We start from the raw sequence: 19417 nt of genomic DNA on the forward strand, positions 1-19417 counted from the left end.
GTAATGTATAAATTAGCTTTACCAAGTTTGTTAGGTGCGTCTAGAGTATGTAGCTTTTGGATTACGTTTATTACTGATATCTAATGTTTTAGTGGCTTGTTCTGTCTGCTTGGGCAGTAGTAGTCTTACTAGTTGAATTGCCTTTGTCCTCAGCAAGATGGCATCACTTGTACTTGTTTGTAGGACTGCCCATTCCTTTCCATTTTTTTTTCTTGTAGCCCTTGCTGTGGAAGCAAGAAAGGTTACAAAGAGGAAGGAAAAGGTTCTGGTGCTGCTGTGTAGACTTTCTAAGCAGTAAGTAATGTGGGCAAGCCGTAACATCATAAGAGGTTACAAATGCAGGCTGCTCTACCACTGTGTTCTGTTCCATACAGAAGTCTGCAAGTTGTTAAGAAGTGTTTACTGCTGAATAAACTGACTGCTTAACAGCAGCCGTGACTTGAGGTAGTTCGGAAAGGACTGACTGCAAAAGGGATGGATGAAGGGGAAAAAAATGAACATGCTGCCTTGGATTGTGCAATACTCAGAATTTTGTACAGTGTAGCAGAAATCGGCAGCAATTCACAGAACTTCAGATTAAATTGATTTGCATCAGTGGTGTTTTCAGAGCTCCAAGTAGGATTTTGGCCATAGCAGGTGGGTAGTGATGAGTTGCTTTCATTTGTATGATGTAAGGCTTTTGCTTCTTTATTCAATGTTTTGGAATTGGTGGTAGGACAGATGAAGTGCATTCTTTAGTCATTTACGTTTAGTAATATTTTTATATTTACTTGCAGAGAGACTATGGAAGGTAGAAGAAAGATCATCAGAAGTGCTGTGAGGTAGTGACTTCAGAGCCAGCTTTAGTCCTGTAGTCTACAAACATGAATGTGGTGGTGCTGCCCAAGTTCTACTTTGGGCATCCTCTGAGGAACAGGAGTGCAGCATGAGACTAAGCCCATCATGCGTTAACATCTGTCTACTCCTTTTGAACAACTGTGGTGAAGTTGGAGGTACTCAAAAGAAGCAAATCTCCAGGAGCAGTGAAAGGCAAAGTAAAGCATTGAGATATGTTTAAAAAATTAAATAAAAAATGGCAATTTTATAGCTGGATCTCCATTTAGAATTCTAAAATAAAATGCAGATGTATTCTTGAATACAGTTCAAGCTGCTGCAGGTATTTGAAGATGTGAAAATGTTTCCCCGCTATGCTTGCAGTTAAAGAAGGCGGGCATTTTCTTGCACTTCAGTAAATATTTTCAAATGTGTAGATTTGTGTAACGGGAAGTCAGCAAACAAATTTGGTCTGGAAGCAGCAAGGTGTGCTCTGTATGCTAGATATTTATCTTTTGTAATTGGGCAGCTGTGCAGTCTTGTCTACTGAAAATATCCAGTTTATTAAAAAATGGGAGTCTGAGAAGTTTTAGTTGAACTGGTGTACCATTTGGATGAGCTTAAATACAAAGTAACTTTTTTATGTAGTGCTGTTAATTTTGTAACCATCACACAAGAATAAAAAGGCTAGCAACTCAAGTTCACGTTTTCTGTTGAGAGTTGTCTTTGCTTCCTTCTGACAGTTAACTTCAGTACCTTAGTTTATTTTGTTGAGAGTACTTTTGTTGAAAGGAGCTTGCCACAGCCATTATTATATGGTTGCCCATTTCATCAAGAAAAATCTCATCTGTTAAATCAGTCATATATGCCATGTAAACTGAAAGTGATCTCTGCGTTTGTATTTTTAATGCACACAGTAACTAGCTGAAGATAGGAAGTCTGGAAATGTTTGAAGCGTTTGCTTTCTCTAGTTCCCAGGATTGGACTAAGTGTCTTCTTTATATAGTAAAACATGTTTATCTTCATCGTACTCGCATTCAGTCATTTTGTGTGGAATACGAACAATGTTCATTTAGATCACTGTTTGCAGTAGCTTAAGCTGTTTGGGTTTGCCCCACTAGGCTATCTTTAAACATGACACCACCAGGTGTTTTCTTTGACACCTTCATGAGATATTGCTTGTTCATGTTTGCATTAATTCCAAAACCGTGCTTGCATACAAGCCATGCCTCTCAACCTGGAAACATCAAAAATCTCGACAAAGGCCCATGAAAAATAGGTACAAATCTGTACTCTGATTAACATAAAATTTGCATACATAGTTATTTAACCCTGTCCACACCAATGGAATTGTGGGATACCAAATTTCAAACACAAACTGAAAACTGAAGAACAGACTAACAAAATGTGGCCCCTAGCCATACCTCTCAAGTGTACTGCAGTACGAGGAATGTACCTCATTTGGGGTCTTAAAGTTCATGTTCCTCAAAGTTCCTTTTACATTTTATAGCATAAACACTAATAGACATCAGCTAAACAAAACAATACAGTCTCATAATGAAAATAGACTTGGCATTAAAACTTTAAAACTCATTCATTGAAACAGCATTGAAACCCCCATCCAAAAAAATGCATCTAGCCCATGGCGGATAAAGATTACCTTTGGGCTGTTTTCAAAAAACCATAAGCCCCTTGCACACCAAACATGTGGTTTTTGATATACCTTCCTGACTGTATTAAATTATATTCCTTATGTAATACAGCACACTTGTTAGAGCTCATTTTAAATTTGTATTTTTCCAGTACGCAATGAAACAAAATGCATGAACCAATAATGACTGCCCAATTCAGAACATTTCCATCAGTCTACTCAAACTTCTACAATCCACCAGTATCAGTAAATATGCACAATCTCTGCAGAAGTAAAAGTAATCTGTCTGCTTACAAATAACGAGAAAGCATTCTGCAAGTGCAAGCTGAGAAAATTACAAATAATAATGCTTTAATTATGTAAGGGCTGTTAATGAGAAAGTAAGCATCACTGTCCAGACAGGCGCACACAGACAGGCGCGTGCACAGAGACGCGCACAGACGCACACACTCCGTGCATCACTGTCTGCTGGTTATGAGAAAAAAATTGTGCGTCTGCAAGCTGAGAAAGCCTCACTATCTGCTTACAAATAATGAGAAAGCATTCTGCAAGCTGATAAAATTACAGTAATGCTTAATTCTGCAAGGGCCATTATTGAGAAAGCAAGCATCACTGTCTGTTAATTCTGAAAGCGGTCCGTTAGCATGATCACACATACAAATAATTAGAAAGCAATTAAGCCAGGCCATTAGTGTGATCACACACACAAAATGACAGAGCATATATGTCACATCTCCGTTTGCTTAACGTTTGGCTAATTACCATTCTACAAGATGGGCTTCTTACTGTTGGCGCTATAACAAAAAAGCATACATTAGCGACACAGATAAAATACAAACTCCCATCTCCCCTTAGTAGATTGCCCATAATGAACGCTGCTGCGTACAAATAAACTACTGGAACTACTGTCTGAAGAATCTGGGACCCGTTAACGTAACTTTTTCTTACCTGGAGGGTGGAGGCTGACTTTTTTTTTTTTTTTTTTTTCTCATCCTGACGTGGGTGCTGGGTGGACTCTGCAAAAGCTGCAGTTACTGCTATATTCCCTCCAAATATCTGACTGAGTCTAACGATAGGTGATGTCATCACGCACCCCCCCCCCCCCAAGCAGTACTATTAGCAAGCATCTCTGCTGAAAACACAAAACGCTTACGACCACTATACTGAACTACAATGGGAAAAGGATCAATAACATAGGCAGTTTTTCAACTTCTGTCTAAAAAAAATTGCTGATTTAAAACGCATTTTGAGACTGGCGTGAAAATATGCAGCTCACCTGTTCAGAGCTAATCAGTTTTGAGGATCAAAACAGCATGTAACTGAACTAACTATTGCATTGTTGATCAGGTTTTCCTCACCGTCACTATCTGTTTAAACAGCATTGTGCATTTAAGTAATGAAGTGAAAATAGTTGATGTCAAGATGTGAAGTTGTTCTATCTCGCCTTCATTCTCACTGATGGGTTCGGAGCCGATCCTCTGCTCTGACTCAGCCAAATTCCATAACGCTGGAGATGTTTTTTGTGTTCCACTGTTGCAGTCATTACATTTGGGTAATCTGCTGGCAGGTTGCCCTCAGTTGGCCTGAATAACAAAGTCTTGGGTCGGTTGCTGTCTCCTCTTCCATGACGTCAGGGGTGTAAAACATGCAGCCAACGCTATTTTAATCGGTCTTTCTTACCGCGCAGTGCCAGAGTCAGAAGCAGTTCGCAAGTGCCGGTCGGCAGACTCCTGAAATTTTTGTTTTTCGAGTTTCAGAACCGAAGTCTTCAGCTAAGTACCCCGTTGGGGAAACTTTTTCTTGCTCCTTACTGATGTCCGTAAAAGTTAATAATTGCATTACTTGTGGGGAAGCAAATACCTCAAGGATTTTCATTTGTACTGTATTCCTTGATTAGGTCCTGACCACAATGTGCCTTGCTGTCGCTTTTGTGCTAAATTTAACCAAAGCACTACTAAGCATCTGTATATTTTTGGTTCTAAATATTTTGTTTCAAGATTTAACTATCCTGAAATGTCGTCTGTTAGCAATCCGACTACCTGAGTTCACAAAAAATGCAAGGAAAAAGACTGAGACAGTCTAGGTCCAAAACAGACTAAGCTTCTCCTAAGCCAGTCGCTGGTTCACCGGTACTCAGGCGCTTTCGCAGCCCTTGATACCCGCTGCTTTTGAGTCGCAGGCCTCTACAGAGACCCATTTGGATGCTGCGAGCTTCGCGAAGTGTTGAACCCGCGGATTTCTCTCCCTTGGATGGGTCTGGAGCCGCTGAGCAGGCACCAGCTTCTGAGGGTGTTTTCAGGCCTCAACATTTTTATATTAAACCAACGCCATCAACAAAAACAAGGTCAAAAACAACTTCTCTGTCTAAAAAACTGACACCTGAGCCATGAGCCATGTGCTCAGGCCCCTATGCCTAAAAAACAAATTATCAAAATGGCTGAGGATTAATTACCTTGATCAGGGGGTCCCAACCCCCCCCCCCCCCCTTGCTAAGAGGCCTAGGCGAGGCACTGATTATGAATCTTCAGATCAGGTTTCCATTTCTTCTGATCAGGAATTTTCTGTTCCACCTTATGAGGATTCTGATGCAGAGGAATCTATCCCATCTGCATCTCCTCCTGAGGATTACTTTTTTGGAGAGACTTTGCATACTTTAAGGGAACATTTTCATTGGAAGAGTCAGGACTTTTCTGAATCAAAAAAGATGTTTAGGGATTTCCTTGTTCTACCTCAGCATAGGTGTTTGGCAATACCTCCTGTATTAGACATTGTGTATGATGTGTTCTCAGAATCAAGCATGGCTCCTGATTCCTTGCCTCCGGCTCCTAGTAAGCCAGACAAATTATTACAGGGTTCCTGACTACCAAAAATGTATTTTCAAAAATCCTGCTGCTGATCCGGAGACTATTTCTCAGGGTCCCAAGGGTGTTAAGGCTTCTACAGCCAAAAATCCTACCCCTTCTGATAGAGATTCCAGGGCACTGGATAGATTGGGTAAGAAGATGTATACGTCTGCAACCTTGGCTATCAGGGCTTTAAACTGCCAGTTTCATATGCTTAAATATCAACAGCATGTTATGGGCTTACTGAAACAGAAAATTATGTTTATTTCTGATTGTGTGGAAAATAGAGTTACAGGATTTATTGCATGCAGCAGAACAGGTTGGAAAGCATGCTTTGCAATTTGGTTTTGATTCCTTGGAGGCCTCTTGTAGGGCTGCCGTTACTGGATCTGTGATAAGAAGGCATGCCTGGCTCAAGGAGCAAAATCTGCCTGATCATGTTAAAGCTAAATTGTTGGATGCCCCTTTACAGCATGATACTCTGTTTGGTAATAAGGTAGAAGAGGTTTTAAAGAAAATGGAAGACAAAGCTAAATCTATGCAAACTGTAAAAGATTTTTTGCAAGTGCAACCACCCAGGTTCAGTAAGCACTGGCGTACTAAAAATTGGTCCTTTCCTGTGTCCAACAGAGCCACTCTGGGCAAACCCAGGCGCTCAAAAGGATCCAGATATCAGTTACAGGATCTTGCAAGTCAAAGCAATGGGGTGCCTCCACCTCCAAATCTGGTGGTAACAAAGCACAACCCTACAGTAAGCAGTCTCCATGACTTCCCTCTACCATCTCCAAGCACTTATCTTTTCGCAGCCCCCTTGCTCAAAATTGGCAGTTAATTGCCCAGGACAAGTGGGTATTAAAGATAGTATCCCAGGGGTACAGATTTCATTTCCATACTTTGCCAATTCCAAACGGATGGCCGGATGTGCCACAAAACCAGTGGGCAGAGGCCCAGAAACTAGTCCTGTCCCTCATGGATATGGGGGCTATTTAGCAGGTACCAGAAAAGGAAAAAGGACAAAGATTTTATTCAAGACTTTTCCTGGTACCCAGAAAAGACGATTCATTGCATCCAATACTGGACTTATTGATTCTGAACACGTTCCGGGACATTTCAAAATGCTGACTTTAAAACAGCTACTGCCTATGCTAGGCAAGAATGCTTGGTTAGTAACTCAGACTTAAGAGGCATACCTGCATATCCCATGAAGGGAATCTTGCAGAAGATACCTCCGCTTCAAAGCAGGCTTTTTGCATTACCAATTCTCTGCACTGCCCTTTGGCTTATTACTGCGCCCAGGGTCTTTACAAAGTGCTTGACACCAGTATTTGCATTCTGCAGGCAAAGAATCATTCAAATCTTTCCTTATCTGGACTATCCTCATTCAGGCAGAGGGCAAGGACACTATTCTTCAACATATGGCATTTGTAAAAAGGCTACTAGCATGCCTAGGGTACACCATAAACGAAATGAAATCACAACTGGTACCCTCTCAAATAGTGACATTCCTGGGTGCAAGCTTGAATACAACTGCCCAGATGGCTTACTTCACGCCAGACAAACAACTGCAGTTGACAACATACTTCAAACAAATTGCAACAAAAACCCAGTTATCTGCAAGACAAATTCTGCAGGCTTTGGGGTTCATGGCATCCTGCATTCTACTAATTCCATATGCAAGACTGCATATGAGGAAACTTCAATGGTACCTTAAAAGTTTATGGAGTCAACATTCACAGCCTGGAAACTATGATCCCTCTCATTCCCTGCCTACAACAGGAGTTTCTTTGGTGGGCAGAGACATGTCACCAAAACAAGGGACTGTCATTCACCCACCAAAACAAGGGACTGTCATTCACTCTACCACCTGCCACCCAAACCCTAACTACAGACGCATCAGACTGTTTGGGGGGCCCACCTGGCAGGGAGATGCATTCAGGGCAAGTGGAGCCCAAACCAAATGCATCTGCATATCAACCAGAAAGAAAAGCTAGCTGTTCAGAATGCGCTGACAGCTTTCAAGAACTTGCTTCATCCAGGACAACTGCTGATAAAGACAGACAACACAACAGTTATGTGGTACATAAACAACCAGGGGGGTACCCATTCCTACCCCCCCCCCCCCCCCCGCAGACTAGTCATGGCCTTGTGGAACACAGCCTTGACTTACCAAATGCATCTTCAAGCTCAATTCCTGCCAGGAAAGCAAAATACTCTGTCAGACGACCTAAGCGGAAGTCTTATGGACCCGCACAAATGGAAACTGGATCCACAAATGTTCAACATGTTAACACAGAAATGGGGAAGCCCAGACATAGTTTTGGGGAGAGGCAAATAGATCTATCAGTTGGACAAATTCGGCACACAAAAGCATGGAAAGTGGATGCTCTTTCCTTCAGCTGGAAAAACCTATCAGTCTATGCCTTTCCCCCTCTGGCTCTACTCTCCAAGGTCTTACTAAGTCAGACAGGAAAAACCAAAAATGATTTTAATTGCTCCGGACTGGCCTCGCCAACACTGGTGTCCGCTTCTAAGGAATATGTCACTCCTTCCTCCATGGTACTTGCTTCAGACACATCACCTACTGTCTCGGCAGAACTAACAAATTCTGCACACACAGCTCCAAACTCTGAGTCCTGCAGCATGGCTAATCAACTAATTATTCAAACCACATCTCCCAGTAAACCTGTAATGGATGTCATTTTGGAAGCCAGAAGGCCTAATACTAGAAAATCTTATGCTGATAAATGGAAGAGATTCTGTGCTTGGAACCAAGCACAGGGAGTAGACACAGCAAAGCCCAATATTCCTCAGATTTTACAATACTTGACTGAGATGCTTGACAAGGGCCTATCTTTTTCTTCAATAAAAATCTATGCCTCTGTCATATCGGCTCATTACAACACAGAGCCTCCTCTCTTTTCTTATCCACTGCTAAAACAGTATCTCAGAGGGGCCAAAAATTTAAGGCCTCCCAGGAGAGTGCCAACTCCCGCATGGGACCTCAACTTTGTGCTGGAAAAACTCACCCTACCTCCTTTTGAACCAGCAGCTACTACAGATAAAAAATTTCTTTCTTGGAAGACCGCTTTCCTTTTGGCAGTCACTTCAGCTAGAAGGGTTTCACAACTACAGGCTCTCATGGCAGTGGAGCCTTTCATTATATTTTACCCGGACAGGGTGGCCCTCAGGACCAATCCTTCCTTTATGCCTAAGGTGGTATCCAGTGTGGCTCTTAACCAAACCATTCACCTGCCAACTGTTTTCCCAAATCAGCAGAACAAGGGGGAGCGGATTCTGCATTCATTAGATGTACACAGACAACTAAGATTCTACTTGAGCAGGACAAAATCTCAAAGTCTGAGCAACTACTGGTAGCATTTGCTGCAGGATCAGAGTGGAAGGCCAAATCAAAGCAGACCATTTCTAAATGGATAAGCCACTGCATTCATTTCTGTTATTTGCACCTTGGTAAACTTGTGCCAAAGGGAATAGAGTCCCATTCCACCAGGGCTGCCTGTACTTCAGCAGCTTTTCTTAGAGAGGTCCCTACCAAAGACATTCTAGAAGCTGCAATTTGGAGCTCTGTTCATACATTCGCAAAGCATTACCATCTATCTCTCTCTTCTCTAAATCCAGGGCAGGCTTTGCCACTGCAGTCTTACAGGGCCTTATAGCTGCTCCAAATGCTGTTTAGCTCCATCCTTCCATCCATAGCTTTGGAATTCTACCCAAATGTAATGACTGCAACAGTGAAACACGAAGAACATAGTACAGTTATGTACACTTACCATAAATGTAGTTGTTAGTGTATTCACTGTTGCAGTCCGGGTTACCCACCCGCCATCCCCCATTCAATACCTTTTCTTTCCTTCACTATACTCAAAAGCCTTTGTGGTATATTTGCTTTTAGTTGAAGATAAATTTTATCTTTCTAAGGTGCATTTATATATATTTGCTGTTTAATTATAGATTTTCTTGCTCCCCATTTGGGGGGCACCTGACATCTGGGGCAAGAAAAACTGATTAAAATGGCATCTGCTGCATGTTTTATACCCCTGATGACCTGACGTCATGGAAGAGGAGACAGCAACTGATGCAGGACCCAACACTTTGGTATTCAGGCCGACTGAGGGCAGTCTGCCAGCAGATTACCCAGATGTAATGACTGCAACAGTGAATGCACTCTAACATCTACATTTATAGTAAGGGTGCACAACTGTACTCTGAACAGCTCTTGGCCTACTCCCTATCCCGTGATGCAGTAGTGCTTTCCTCAGATCTCGTTTGCCGCTGCAGCAGATCGGGTGTTCGAACAGCTGGGGCCAGTATTATCAAACTTTTGATATTTGTCTAAAGAAAAAATTTCATTCCTGTTTGTTGTTCGTTGTTAGATTACAGTTAGCTACTTGAGACACTTCTCTTTTGTAAATGCCTTTTCTCAAGCCCATTTATTTTTAGGCCCTTTTTTTTCTATAAGTGAACTAAAATAGAGTTATTACATAACTTACTCCCTATCCTGTATATGTAGCCTGTTTTTTAATTAGAAAATTAATATATCTTTGCTATTATTACTATTACTTGCAAATACTTTTTATTCAACCCTGTGGTTTTTATTAGGGTTTTATAATTGTTGAACAGTTTGGTGTGTTTCATAGTTGTTACAGTTGTTGGTCTTAGAAGACCCTCTTTTATTAGGATTATTTCTCATATAGGTGTGTGCTGTGTGTTTTAAGGTGTTCACTTTTCAAATGAAAGGTGCAGGGTTTGATTCTCACTTGGGGTAATTGGCTAGGTTTAAAATAGCCTAAAAAGGCAATTAGCCCAGTACTAAACTATGTAATATCTATATATAATTTGTTGTATATAGAATTATTGGGTAATTTTCAGTTGACAGAGTTATGTCTGAGAAAGTTAAGTCTGGGTTTAAAAAATGTCCGAAATGCAGACTGATGTCAGTTACAGATGGCCGTACAAATTTTGTTTTGTTTAGGTGAGCTTCACCTACAGGAAAATTGTGCCATCTGTCACTCCTTTAGCTCTCACATTATTCATGAACGCAAGGATAATCTGATAGCAAGAGGTCTCTTGAAATCTTCCTTTCAGGAAGCCCTAGACATGGACAAGCGTACTAAATCTTCAAAAAGTGCATCTACAAACTCTGTTGGAGTCTGAACCAAGAAAGGGCTCATCGACTTCAAAAGCAATTAAATCTAGTAAGACTGCCACCTCTGTGCATAAGCTTATGGATCTGGAGGTAATTGTGGTCAGTGGGAGCTGGTCCCCAGCCTTGGAGCCAGTGTCTCCCATTTTAAAATCTCCTATTCTGCAGTCTGAGACATCATCCATTGCTTCCTGGTCCTCAAGACTGTCTGATAAGGACGTGGATCGAGTGGTACAGAGACGTCTACAGTCATAGGTACTACCCAAAATTCTGTTGGGTTCGACCCTTAGGGCTTCGCAACCGACCCAGACTCAACCCATTCAATTCCTCCTCCGATTCGACCCAAAGTTTCAGAGCCGGAGTATTCGGAACCGATGATTGTGGAACCGTCAGAACAGACACCCATTGGGCTTTCGGTTACAACTACTCTGACCTGTTCCGTTCCCACCTTAGAGTCTAGGAGCTGACACTCACTGGTTCGGAGAGGATAGTTGTACTGATCTTTCTGTGCCAACTTTGCTTCTCAGGGCTTCAGCTCGGGTGAGCTCGGCACCCAACTCTGGCTTGGAGCCCATGGTTTTGGCGCCACGGAGACTGCCTGTTTCTACAGATCCAGGCATCTCTTCAGACTGGAGCCACGGGGCTTTTGATGCCATGAGGAGAGTGTTTTCTCCTCTGAGAGTAACGAACAGGTTGAAATGTATTTCAGTGGATTTGTTCTGCATTTCAGTGTGTATAGTGCACGCAGTTAACTGACTTGGCAAAAACATATAGCTTGGAATTCATTGTTAAAATATTTTACTTCTAATTCTCATCTCTTATAAACTGTGCAGCTTGTGAAATTTATTATCTACAAGCAGGTAAAGACTACCTATGCAGCTGTGTCTCATCAATATTATATGCAAGCTAGGTAAAGGACGAAAGGAGTTATTCTTCAGGAACAGAATGTTTAAGATATGGAAAACACTGTCAGCAGACCAGCTTGAGAGGAAAGACATATTATTCTGGCAAATTTCCAAAACTGCTGATGTAGGCAGAAAAGACACTAAAGATTGGGGCTTTCTTTTGTATGAGACTTTGATTATTCTAAGTTGGAGTACGTTTGATGCATTACTTTTCATTGTTAAACTAGATGTCAACTTTGTATGCAGTAAAACGAATGTCGTAACAGCAGATCTGTTTGTGTCTTCATTGAATAAAGGTAATCAGACTACCTGAATAGTGTAGTACAACTTTAATTTTAACAGTGGCGAGACCAGTCCAGTGCAAACAACTGGGGGGGGGGGGTGACCTGAAGAGGTGCCTCTTACAGTACGACATTCCAGCGCAGACCTTTTTAGAATAGATTCTTCTATTCCTAAAACGTTCTCCACTGACTTGAAGACAAACACTGCAGTTCAGTACAGGGCAGTACAGAAATTGTCATTCCGATAGTTTGTGATGTACAGGGTTCAATTTTCTACTGCTGAAAATTCGTCTCATCAGCATCTAGTGAAAGAGAGCACAGAACTCTCCCCGAACTGATCTCTATGTCAAGACTTGCCACCTTGTCCTGAGTATTTGTGGTAAATATTTTCTGTTTCTTTTAACAATGAATGCAATTCATGAAAATGCCAAGAAGTGCACTAAATCTTTTACTGTTGATGTGTCTGAATCATATGTAGATGTACGTAAGGCAGAAGTGTCACAGAATGTACAGAAATATGCTATTTGCAATGATTTAAATGTTGCTTTTTGCATGCCTTGTCATAAACGTATTGTACAAAATCTGGAACACAACCAGGATAAAAGTAATGCTTGAAGCACAGAGCACAGACAATGGTTCCTGTTTCTATATATCCTGTTGCAAAAGATTTATTAGAGGGTGATGCAGATGTCAAAATTTGTACTCTACAGTCTGATTTGCAGGAGTTTAAAGATTGAATTGCTAAAGTTAGCAACCAGCAAGATCTTGACTCTTGACCTCATGGGTCACTTTCAGACTTGCTGTGATAAATGGAATGAGTCTGGTAAAATGCATGTTGACACTGCTGAATTTACAAAGGAATTTTCTCAGTTTTTGAAAGTCTCAGAATGAAGTTAAGACCTTTACACATACTTATTCAACAAGTCATTAAAGCTACTGGTATGATAGAAGGGTAATTGTCCGTTTGCAAGAAACGTATGGCAAGCAACTGGCTGACACACAGCATGAAGTAATTGTTGCAAGACAGACGAGTTTAGACACACTCCCGGAGTATGAGGCTGCTAGAGCAGCAGGCTTAGCTAATCAGTATTTTTTAAGATTACAAGCCCTGTTTGAAAAATATCAATCTAAAGCACTAGAAACTGCTGTTACCAGTCCTATCATAGCATCAGCAGATTTTTCTGCTGAAGTTTATCAGTCTAGAGACACTCCCTAAGTGGGATGAACAGAAGGGTATTTTTAATAACATGATTACATTTCAAGCTTGTGTTCTTAAAACTGTAGGCACTGCATGGAATGATACGTGAGCATTGTTTCTGGAATTTTTATCCCTCAGTGTTTTATGGCTTTTATTCAGCAAAAACAGTATCCAATACAAACTAAACACCTAAGAATGACAGCAGTATTGTTAGCATATACTAGGGGGTAATCTCACACCAACAATTTTAGATCGGTGTCAAATGACAGTCTGCGATTCCTTGGAAGAACAGGCTAAACATTACCAGCTGGCATATATGCTAGTTAATGGCAGTAATGAAAAAGATTTGAAAGATGATAATTTTTAAAAAACTGTTGTGCTCCTTTTTAGACCATTTGGAAGGTGTCCCAGGGGATATCCAACTTATTTATGAGGAATCTTCAAATACACTCAGAGTTAGTAGATAAATTGCTAAGAGCACATATGTGTAAAGATAATGCTGCTCATAAACAAGAGATTTACACACACAGTTCTGCATGCTGTTAATGAAGTAAGGGGGAGGGGGTAGATGGATTAATCAGGGACAGAAAGTCCCACAGCAGGGCAAGTTGTACAGTGACAACAATGGGCAGAATCAGCTCCCCCAACCACTCAGTTAACTTCTTAATGTACTCTGCCTTTAGAGAGTCCTCCAGAGAGGCAACCTATTTGTTATTCCTGTGGCCATGCTAAAATGATGGTAAATATCACAGGTGGCACCAGGAACAAGAGGCAAGTTTCTTACAGTGAAAATTTTTGATAAGCCACATGTACCATGACAGCAACAGGTGATGCAGCCAGAAGTACAAACACAGCAGTACACTTCAACAGTATGTGACTGAGGGTAATAGGGGACTACAGCAACAACTATATACCACAAACACTTAGTCAGTATTCCCAGTACAGCAAAGGGGATGGTGTGACACCTAGTGTCAGTATACAAAGTAATATTGTTAGCACATAGGATACAACTGTTCTTTCTGACTTATTTCCCGAGGGTCCAGTAAATCCTAATTATCAGCAACAAATAGCTCTGCATCATGAACTTAATCAGTCTTCTTATGTTGACTGAAGAAGTTGAGGAAACACTGTAATTATGTCCTTTGCAGTCCAATACCACCGATGATTTGGGGTGGCAAGTAGGTGTACTATAGGGGTGTGATCCCACCCTACCCAAGTCCCTCTCGACTAACTTCAAGAAAAGGAAAGATGGACGACCACTTAACATTTGGGTAGAGGGTAACGTGGGAAACTGTTCTTCTAGATACAGGAGCAGCTGTCTCGGTGACAGGTAGGCATTTGCCTCCTGACTTGTCTAAACGTAACCTGTATTTCAGGTTTTAATGGCTTTGGATATTTAGCCATATATAGTAAACTTATACAAGTGCAATTCTCCCGTCAAAGGGAACCAGTGAAAGAGGTATTTTTAATGCATAATTCTTGCACTTCCACAATCTTGTGAATGGATATATTGTCCAAAATGGAAATTGTCATAGACCTTCCTAATGGTATTATATGGCAAGGACAAGGTCCCATGTTGTGTATGAGGCAATACATGTATCCACCAGTTCTGAAAAGGGCCGTACTGTCAGCCCTACTGAAAATGAAGTATGGTCAAAGATAAAGCAGTTCCCTACGTTGTGGTCTCAAGGGCCCACAGACTGCTACAGGAAGCAGTTTCTGTAGGTAGTGATGATTTTATTCCACAGTTTCAAAAACAGCATCCGATCCCAAAGGAAGCAGAGACAGACATGCAAAATTGCATACAACAATGGCTTGATGTGGAAATAATTTAAAAGGGAAATAGCCCTACAAATTCACCCATATGGCCAGTTGAAAAGAAAGATGGCACTTACTGATTGGTTATTGATTTACGAAAAGTGAACCAATTCACGACTCCCCAAGCTCATCTGATTCCAGGGGTCCCAGAGCTAGCAGCAAGAATAAAACCCCGGTCAGTGGTTTACAGTCATAGACTTGGCTAATGGTTTCTTTGCAGTAACACTGCAGGAAAAAGATTGGCAATGGTTTGCTTTCACATTTCAAAATGAACAGTATGTCATGATGCTGGTACCGCAGGGGTTTCAAAACAGTCTGGTTATATTTCACCAAATAGTTGGACGAATACTACAAAGTCTAGAATCTGATGATTCTGTTCTGCATTACATTGATGACATACTAGTACAGTCTGAAACAAAAAAAGTCAGCATTTTGCTAAAGTGACACAGGTCCTTCAAACACTGCAGGAAGCAGGGTTTAAAGTTAAAAGTGAAAAGGTACAATTCATGTCCTCTGAAGTAAAATTTCTAAGTACTATTTTACATCCTTCTGGGTGTACTCCTTGTTCGGAGAGGGTGTAGGGAATTTTGCAAATGGATAAACCAGTTACCATTCCGGATTTGGATTTGCACATTTCTAGGTATTATGAATTGTAGTCAGGAATTCATAGAGGATTATGACAGCATGGCAGTTCCTCTGAGATGCTTTCTAGCCAGAAAGAATTACCCTTTCTACAGTGGGGACCAAAGGAAAATACTATTTTTAGTGATTTTAAAGGCAGCATTGGCCAAGGCTACAGAATTAGTAGCTCCAAGTCTAATACATCCTTTTGTGTTACAGGCAGCAGCTGGACCTAACACACTCTCTGTTCTTTTGCAGGAGTGGCCTCAGGACTCTTTCTAGAATAAAAAAAATGTTATGCCCCATTACATTTTTTCAATAGAAAGATAACCATGTTGAGAGGGGATATCACCCGTGCATTCAGCAACTTTTGGCCATTTAATGGGATTTAAAACAAACTTGAATACCTTACAGCTTTTTATGAAGATATAGTACAGACACCACATTGTCATACAGGCTTTGGTAAATGAGACTCTGCTAAATAAACTGTCAGTCAAGCAGTGTTTGCAAAATGGTTGGCATTATTTAGTGTCAAGCAAGTTACAGTAAAGGCAGGAGATAAGTATCTAACTTCAGGGGATATGAAGGAAAACGACACAAATGCATTAGGCGCACACATTTAAAATCCAGAAAAGCCCATTCTGTCTCCTGATTTTCAGGAGGACAGGCCCATCCGTCTTTGACTATGCTGGATTTTGGGACAGTGGACAATTTTGGACTGGATTTGCAGTAATACCAAAAAACCCTTCTATGGGACAGCCGACTCTGATTCAGTTACCGGGACAAATGTCTGCTCAGCGAGCTGAACTGGAAGTAGTTCTTTGTGTTACAGCATTTTCTACCGGTCAATATTTTTTCAGACAGTGCATACGTAGTTAATTCTCTGCAGCTGCGTTTGTCTACATGGGCAAGGGGAGAGGGTTTGTTGATAATATGGGCAAAATCACTCAAGCATGTTTCTGTTTTACAGGCTGTTTGGAATTTGGTTCGTAGTCAGTCCCTTGTGGGTACTACAGTACCTTGAAGGTAAAAGCTCATCAAAAAGCTACAAATGAAATTTTTCAATGGAGTGAAACTATGCTGATCAGATGGCAAAAAAAGGCAGCCAAGGAAGGAATGCAGTTGTATCCTACAGAACATGTTTCTGGTGTACCAGATAAAACCACTGCAGTACATGCCATACAGGCATTTTCAGCTCAGAATTTGCAGCATTATTTGCTGCAGATCCAAACTAAGTTTGGACTGCAGGAAGAGTTAGAAAAATGTACTGTTGTAGGAAAAAGTCCAGGGCAATATTGTGCATAATGTTTCGAAGACTGTTCTAGTCTTCCTTATATACCTTACCAACAGGCACAACAGTTAGTGAAATTTAATCATCAGGTATTGGGACATTTGGGTACACAAACGTTGTGGCCCATTGTAACGAACAAGTACTGGCATCCACAGTTAAAGAAAATCTGCGATTTCGTGCATGCTGAATGCTTAATATGTTTGCAGGGTAATGCTCATTTGAAAAAGCCACAGTTACCAAGGGGAACTCCAGCAGATGGACCTTGATATGCCATCCAAATTTGAATTTGCAGGGCCATTACCCCCAGCTAAAGGTGAGTACAGATATCTTCTAGTGGTAGTTGGTGTTTCCAAAATGGGTAGAAGCAATTCGTACAAAAACAATGACTGCTAAGGCTACAGCAGAAGCCTTATGGAAAAACATTTTTTTGTCATTGGGGATGGCCACGAGTTATCGACTGATAACTGGCCACAATTTGTCAGTAAACTGATGAAAGCTTTGTGTAATTTGCTTGGTATTCAGCAATGATTTAATGATGTCCTTCAAGGATGCATCTGCAGTCATAACATATGGGTTGTCCTGCCTCAGGCAGCCCTTCGGTCGGCCGGATTCCAAAGTCTGGGTCTGGCCTCGGCTGATGTCGCACTTTCCCCGACGTCAAAGCGTCTGGGGTACAAAAGCATCAGCCAACGCCATTTTCCTCAGTCTTTCTTGCCGCGCGGTGCCCGTAGCAGAAGCTGTTCGCAAGTGCCGGTCGGTCAGATCCAGTGAATTCAGCTACCGAAGACTTTGAAAAAGCTAAGTACCCTGTTGGGGACTCTTTCTTTACTCAGCCGATGTCAGATAAAGTAAATAATTGTTTAACTTGTGGGGAAACAAATACCTCATAAGGATTTCCATTCCTACTGCCTTCCTTGCTTAGGCCCAGACCACGACGTATCGGCCTGTTCAGCCTGTGCTTCCTTCAACCGACGAACTCTTAGACGTCGGTCGGAGTTTGCAGAGGAATTTTTTCGGGCTAGTTTTGCATATAAAATGCCGTCGGAGACTCCGACATCGCATTTGGTGAAAAAACGGAAGGACAAGGACTGACACTCGCGGCCCGTGGTTTCGGCTGAAACCACGGTAAGGCCTACCGTGAGTGTCTCTGTTTCGGCTGAAACAGAGTCCTCTGAGATTCCTTCTTCCGAATCCATTCAACCGACCACCGTGGCCCGGGAGGCCCCGGCTGAGTCGGCTACCGAGCTACCTACCGAAACCAGTGTCCAGGAAATGTCCAACACCATACCTTTGGACATTTCTACTCCTGCACGTGGGGCAGCTAGGCCCCCTGCTTCCATGTCCATTAAGGCCTTTTCTAGGGCTAAAGCTGCTAAACTTTCTAAAGCTTTGCCTCCCAAGACTACCTCCCAGAGGCCTTCCTCTAGTTCTCAGATCCTCAGCCTTGCAGAGGACCTTATTTCTTTAATTAGAGGTTCACAACCTCACCCAGACAGGGCCTCTCACCCTCCACCAGACAAAAGGCCCAGGACTGACCCCTGTGACCCACACTCTTCAGATGAGTCCACGGATGGATCTGAGTTGTCAGACCACCAGGAGGAGGCTTATTCGCCCTATGAGGATTCTGATGCTGAAGAATCTATCCCTTCGGCCTCCCCTCCTGAAGAGTTTTCCTTTGGTGAGACTCTACACTCCATGAGAGAGCATTTTCAATGGCAAGGTCAGGAATTCTCTGATTCTAGAAGAAGATTAAGGATCTTTTTACATTTGCCTCAACATAGGCCCTTAGCTATACCTCCTGTTTTGAATGTAATTGATGATGTGTACAATGATGTCAGTACAGCCCCTGATACTCTCCCTCCGGCCCCTGCCAAACCTGATAGATACTACAGGGTCCCGGATTCTCATTTCCATCTGTATAAAGCCCATTCTGCAGACCCAAAAACTATTTCTCAGGGCCCTAAAGGGGTTGCGGCTGCCACTGCCAAAAATCCTCTACCTTCTGAAAGAGAGTCTAGAGCTTTAGAGAGATGGGGTAAGAAGGTATATACTTCTGCAACTCTTTCCGTCAGGGCATTAAATTGTCAATTTCATATGATACAGTACCAAGAGTATTTGTTAGATGAACTGAATAAGAAACTTTCTTCTCCTGAACCCCTTGACCGTAAATCCCTTCAGGACTTGGTACACAACTCACAGCAGGTTAGTAATCATTTCTTAAAGTGTGGTTATGATGCATTGGAGACTTCATTTAGGTCAGCTATGACTGGGGCAGTTATTCGTAGGCATGCCTGGCTGAAGGAACAATCTTTGCCAGACTATGTTAAAGCTAAACTCCTGGATGCTCCAATGGAGAAACAAAATTTATTTGGCTCCTCTGCTCAGGAGGTCTTAAAGTTTGAAGAAAAGGCAAAATCTGTGCAAACCGTTAAGGATTTCCTGCAAGTACAACCACCGAGATTCAGCAGAAACTGGCCTACTAAGAATTGGTCCTTTCCAGACTCGGACAGAGCCCAGAGAGGTAGGAACAGATGCCCCAGAGGCAGAGGCCAATCGAAGGGCTCCTACAGAGGTAGTCAGTGGCAGCCTGCCAACCAGAGGGGTAGTGCAACAGCAGCAGCAACAACAACTACTACACCAGGACAGGCTCAATGACTTTACTCTGATTCCGCCTACCAGGGCTCAACTGGAAGCACCCTTGGGCGGAAAGCTTGCTTTATTCTCAAAAAGCTGGCATTATATTACAAGGGACACATAGACACTGCAAATAATAGACAAAGGATACAGGTTCCACTTCCACACTTTGCCAAAAAGAAACGGAATGCCAAACCTACC

At 42.0% G+C, this 19417-nt stretch overlaps 1 protein-coding gene across 2 annotated transcripts in view; it reads left to right on the forward strand.

The window, feature by feature from the left end:
- Nucleotides 1-19417, forward strand: part of METTL9 (methyltransferase like 9) — a 492341-nt gene that overhangs the window by 285113 nt on the left and 187811 nt on the right. The window contains exon 3 of one of the 2 annotated variants that reach the window (XR_006363847.1): nucleotides 777-1512. The exons of the other annotated variant lie outside the window; for it this stretch is intronic. The gene's annotated coding sequence lies outside the window, so the exon portion shown is untranslated. Of the gene's footprint in view, nucleotides 1-776; nucleotides 1513-19417 lie in introns of those variants that run through there. 2 annotated transcript variants of the gene reach the window in all.

Source organism: Protopterus annectens, chromosome 2.part2 (assembly GCF_019279795.1).
Source record: "Protopterus annectens isolate FY-2018-M chromosome 2.part2, PAN1.0, whole genome shotgun sequence".
NCBI lineage: Eukaryota > Metazoa > Chordata > Ceratodontiformes > Protopteridae > Protopterus > Protopterus annectens.